General features: G+C 35.8%; 1 long non-coding RNA gene across 1 annotated transcript in view; it reads right to left on the bottom strand.

Moving 5' to 3' along the window:
- Nucleotides 1-2437: 2437 nt before the first annotated feature.
- The window catches only part of LOC105513401, a 41166-nt gene continuing 37576 nt past the window's right edge, over nt 2438-6027 (bottom strand). Inside the window, exons 2-3 of the long non-coding RNA XR_001002019.1 lie at nt 4358-4420; nt 2438-4274 (exon numbers count right to left, since the gene is read on the bottom strand). This is a non-coding gene — a long non-coding RNA (uncharacterized LOC105513401). The remainder of the gene's footprint in view (nt 4275-4357; nt 4421-6027) is intronic.

Here is a 6027-nt window from a genome sequence, read left to right as displayed (position 1 = left end):
GAATACACAGATAGGCTTCAAGACATTCTGCTGAAAAATATTTGTTGATTAAACCAATATTTCTCAAATATTTTCTATATATCCAAGCCCAGTGCCAAGCCACAGGCTTACCACAAAAAAAAAAAAAAAAAAAAAACACATACTAGATAAATTTGATGAATTCATAGGACCTACAGTATATAAAGGATACAGACATTTAATGAGTAAACAAAGAAGTAAAACAATTATAGACGTTTCTAAGTACTAAGAAGAAAATGAATACAATGCTATGATAAAGAGAGTAACAAAGGTCTTAGAAATTTTTTATTTTTCTTTTGAGTTATAGTTTGCCAGAAACAAATTTTTCTGAGGACGTTTCATTTCAGCTGAGACCTGAGAGGAAAGATAGAGAAAGCATTAAAAAAGATGATAGCAAGTGCAAAATCCTTTTGTGAGAAAGAACTTGATCTGCTTTCAAAACTGCCAGCATGACCAACAGATATAAGGCAGAATGGAAATTGGGTCAGAGACGGAAGCAGGTGCAAGTCATGTAAAGCCCTGAGAACATGAAGATACAATTAGAGAGTTAAAAAAATAAGAGGGCTTACTCCCAATTTTCTGGGCTGACTCCCAGAAAATAATTGGGCTGACTCCCAATTTTCTGATTATAAAGGATTGATGGTTACGTGAAATTTGCAGAGAAAATGGAGACTGAGGAAAAAACAAGTTTGGGTCTATAATCTAAAATTTGACTGGTATTAGCTTGAGGTATGTACAAAAGCCCAAGTGGGAATGTCAAAAAGGCATGTAGGTATATGAATCTAGAGTTCAGAGGAGAGATTTTGACTGAAGAAATCCTTTGGGAGAGTACTTAGCCTATAGGAATACTTTAGGAGAATATTTAGCCTATAGGATTGCAGGGTCTGACATTATCGGAAAAGAGTGCTACATTGTTCAATGAATATTTGCTGAATGAATAAATGAAACCTCATTTAAAATGTAAGTCATAAGTCAGAGAGACAAAAATTTAAATCTTGACTGTGCCACTTGTGAGCTGTATGACCTTCGGTAAATCACTTAAGAACAGTGAGCTCAATTTTCTCATCTGTGAAAAGGGAAACAATAATAACCAACTCCTTGGTTGGTTTTGGGATTAATGAAATTGCAGTTATAAAGTGGTTAACAGTGAATGACACACAACAGCCTCCAGTAGATATTAACTTTCCTCCCTTTGACTTCCACAATACCCAGTGCTGTAGGTGAAACTTCCTACTGCACCTTTGCCAAGCAGCCCCTCTCCCCTTCTGCCTTTCTCCCTCCTTTCCTTTGCTTCCTTCCCTGTTGCTGTCTTGTGCACTCTCTCTATCTCTCTCTTTGTGTGTGTGTGTGTGTGTGTGTGTATATATGTGTCTTTCTGTTGAAACCCATTGAATGTCTGCTACCTATATGTATAATGCTTCTTTTGGACACTGAAGATACAGCAATGAACAAAAGTGTAGTCGCACAGAACACAAGCAATCTTGTGGTTTACATTACCCGAAAAATAGAATTAAACCAAAGACCCACTTAATCTAATTAACAATGATAAAAGTGAGTCACTACAAAAGAAAAAAAAATGACTTAAAAGCAGCCATAAAGAATGAAATTTTGTCCTTTGCAGCAACATAAATGGAGCTGGAGGCCATTCTCCTAAGTGAATTATCTCAGAAAACAGAAAACCAAATACCACATGTTCTGACTTATAAGTGAGAGCTAAACAATGGGTACACATGGACAAAAAGATGGAAATAATAGACACTGGGGGCTCCAAAAGGAAGGAGGGTGGGAGGGGAGCAAGGATTGAAAAGTTACCTATCAGGTACAATGTTCGCTATTTGGATAATGGATACACTAGAAGTCCAATCCCCACCACTACAAAATATGCCAATATAACAAACATACACATGTACCCCCGAATGTAAAATAAAATAATTTATTTTTTAAAATCGTCAGTAAAAAGAAGAGAAGCAAAGAAGTTTCCACTAGTTTCTAGAGAGGTAACTAAAAAATTCCACCAATATGAACTCTTCCCTCCCTTGGCATTTTGTTTACCCCATGCTGTGCCCCACCGAGTTGCTTTCTGGATTGTGAAAGGAAGCTCTAAGGAAAGAACAAGGAAGTATACAACTTAATGCAGAGCAACAATCACAGAAGCACTTTTATCAGGAGACATAGGAAACTTTTATCTTGAAAAGCTGGAAAAAAAAAGACTAAAAGAAGTGTTAATCCAGTTTTCTGTCGTAGCTTAATATGAGCAATTGCAATCATTCTGCTAAAATAAACAGCTTTCTCACGAAACTTGAGCATTATGTCCTTAACCTCTTAGACACTTGTCCAGCAGTAAAGCTGGGACAACACTTCCCATTGGAAAGATGGTTCATTGAGACCATCCACTGAAAGCATCCAGCCCAGCCCTGAGTACAAAGCAGACCATTTTTTTTATTGTTATTATACTTTAAGTTCTAGGGTACATGTGCACAACATTCAGGTTTGTTACATATGTATACATGTGCCATGCTGGTGTGCTGCACCCATTAACTCGTCATTTACATTAGGTATATCTCCTAATGCTATCCCTCCCCCTTCCCCCACACCCCACGAGAAGCCCCAGTGTGTGATGTTCCCCTCCCTGTGTCCAAGTGTTCTCATTGCTCAATTCCCACTTATGAGTGAGAGCATGTGGTGTTTGGTTTTCTGTCCTTGTGACAGTTTGCTCAGAATGATGGTTTCCAGCTTCTTCCATGTCCCTACAAAGGACATGAACTCATCCTTTTTTATGGCTGCATAGTATTCCATGGTGTATATGTACCACATTTTCCTAATCCAGTCTATTATTGATAGCCATTTGGGTTGGTTCCAAGTCTTTGCTATTGCAAAGCAGACAATTAACAATGTCACTACCAGCTCCTTCCCCCTCTCCCTCTTGCATTTTTAAAATAAATTCTGATATTCATACACTCACACACCCCGAGCTCAATCTTTTATAGAATTGTGAAAAAATAAATTTAGATTTTATTGAACTAGTCTGATTTCTTTTGGGGAAAGAATCTTCTCTTGTATTAAGAAAAAGATAGCAGATTTATGTGTCTAATGTTTTCATAAATAAAATACAAGTATAAAAGAACCCACTCAAGACTGAAATTCTGTCATATAACAATAGGTAACATAACAGAAATCTGTCTTTGATTTTTGTTCTCAAGTTCTTGAAATCAAAATTTTAAATAATTTTATTTATTAATAGTGTTTATTGGAAAGTGCAGAATAATTCATTTAAGTCTTAAAAGAGAATCTGAAAAGTTGATATCTGGCCACCAGATGGCGCCAAACCTCCAAATATTTTTGTGCCAGGCATTCAAAGCGCTCAAAAGTTAATTTAGAGCTAAAGGTTAGGCACTTGTTTATTGACTTTTATGCTTATATGTACAGTCATCTTGAAGAATCATACAAAATAATTTCCCACAGATTACGACTCCTTTATGTGACCCTACCAGATTCTTGCTTTGCTGTTCTCATTCTAATATATCCAGTTGAAAAAGTACTTTTCACCACCAGACCCTCACAACGTAAGTTTAGTGAAGAACTTATTCATTAAACATTAAACCATGAATGACAAAAAAGTGTTAAATATAATTTCTCCCAGCTCTCAAATTTTAGTTATTTTAAATTCAAAACAACCCTGTAAAAACGGATTCAAACCAGCTTTCTAGGATCATTAAAGTTTGGGATAGAAAGTAAAACTGTTTCAGAGGTATTAATGAGACATGGAAATTTCATTCTTAAGTACTGTGCATAGCTGTTTCTTTCCAAAGAAGTTACCTTTCATATGTGTCTTCTTTTCAACCTGCCAATTTCAGTACTGTGTATTTTTAAATCTGTTCTACATGTTTCTGGACGATACTATAAGATTTTGAGTTATCATCTCATTGAAATGATTTAGTTTTCAACATTCTATTTTTTATTTTTAAATGTAGGATATAGAATATACTGAAAGTATAGATATCTGACATTTTAAATTAGTAAGTTGGAAATAATCAAAAAAGAATATTCGAAATTTTCACTAAGAATGGAAACTTTTATCAATATTGATAGGTTATGCAGTTATAATCTACAACTTCCAAAACCTCAGAAAATTAAAAAACAAAGGTTTGTTTCTTGCTCACACTCCAACTTCACTGCAGGTCATTTCAGGCTCCTCCACATCAAACTCACTCTAGGGACCCAACTAAGGTGTCAGTCAACTGGAATATTCCTAATTTCTATAGCACAAAAGAAAAGAGCTAGAAAATTTACACTTGCCCAAAAAGCTTCCATCTGGAAGCGACACATCACTTTCTCTCACATCTCTTTGGACAAACTAGTCACATGGGTACACCAAACACCAGTGGACCTGGAAAGTAGAAAGCTGGAAATAGATGATGAAGATTCACTATAATTCATAAATATTAAATCATTATACCCATATATAGCAATGTTTTGGGGATACTATGATATAAAACATTTTATAAGAGTTTCTATGTCCTTACCAAATCTTCTTTGTATTTTCAATCTATGTAGGGTAAAAGATTAAAGAAAATGTAAAAAGTTCTTCTTTTTACAGATATTAAAACTGGAGAGAAAAGACATATATGAAAAACAAAAATTCTGGTGACAACCAATGCCAGAAATTTTGACAAATATTCTCGTATGTGCTAAAGCAGATGAGTGAGGAAGCATAAGGTGTTAGTTAAAGACTAACTGAAAGCAAGGAGATTTTATCTGGGTGTCACCAGAAGTACAGCATTTGTATTTAAGTAGCTGGAGGACATTAGAAAAAACAGAGAGATAGGAATAAATGAGGCTGTTAAGGAAGAATTTTACAAAATCTTCACTAAATTTCCCAGACCAGCAAACATTTTCAGAGAGAGAGAGAGAGAGTCAACTCACTTTTCCCAAGGAAGATTTTTTTAAAATTCTTCCATCAACTATCAACTCAATTTTATGAAGAATATTTTATCACAAAAAGCTAAAATAATATTGAAATTTTAATTATGAATAATTTTAGCTTTATACATCCCTAACTTTATCATGTTACTGTGGACCAGCAAAAACTTTGTCACAAGCCAGCTTCTGTGAATAGCTGACCTGAAATGGAAAGTCCAAATTGAGATTAATAATTTCATCCAGTTGGCAATGAATAACTACTGTACATCTTTAAGTAGAAAGCTGCCTAGAATTGGGGGATGGAGTTGGAAGAAGGAATCTAGAAGAAGTAAGAACTTTCAAAATGACCCTGATGTAACCCTGAAAGTTATGGGGACCTAGATTAGGGTGCAGACAGAGAAAAAGGAGAGGGGCATTTTAGAAGGAAAACCAAAAAGAAACCTTGAAAATAAACCTATTTTCACACTGGAGGAAAGGTTTGTTTTGGTTTGGTTTGGTTTGGTTTTAATGGTTTGTATAACAAACAGAGTTCTTAAATGTCTAACACATCAAAATGTTCCATAGATCTTGAAAAAATGCTATATAAACAAAGCTATAATCCAGCAATGAGAAAGAAAAGTATTTCAACATCTTCCGCAGGTTGGGGGCTATTACTTAAACCTTCATCTGGTAGACTTGACCCCTAGGGAAGGCAGCAAACTGATCTTGTTTATGTAACTCTAATCTCACTTTGGTTTTTACTTTTATCATAACCCATTCAACCACGCAGCTATATGAAAACAATGCTTAGGAACAGCCACGTACTAAAGTATGAGATGATTAGTTATTTCTACCTGTGCAACTCTGAAGAAGGAAAGCATTACTTAGCTTAGGCTACAAGTACTTATCAAGAATTACTGAAACTGGCCAGGCGCAATGGCTCATGCCTGTAATCCCAGCACTTTGGGAGGCCGAGGTGGGCGGATTACCTGAGGTCAGGAGTTCGGGACCAGCCTGGCCAACATGGTGAAACCCCCGTCTCTACTTAAAATATGAAAACTAGTCAGGTGTGGTGGTGGGCACCTGTAATCCCAGCTACTCGGGAGGCTG

The sequence above is a fragment of the Colobus angolensis genome, unplaced genomic scaffold, assembly GCF_000951035.1.
Source record: "Colobus angolensis palliatus isolate OR3802 unplaced genomic scaffold, Cang.pa_1.0 Scaffold23, whole genome shotgun sequence".
NCBI classification, from domain to species: domain Eukaryota; kingdom Metazoa; phylum Chordata; class Mammalia; order Primates; family Cercopithecidae; genus Colobus; species Colobus angolensis.
This window is presented reverse-complemented; position numbering and strand designations above follow the sequence as displayed.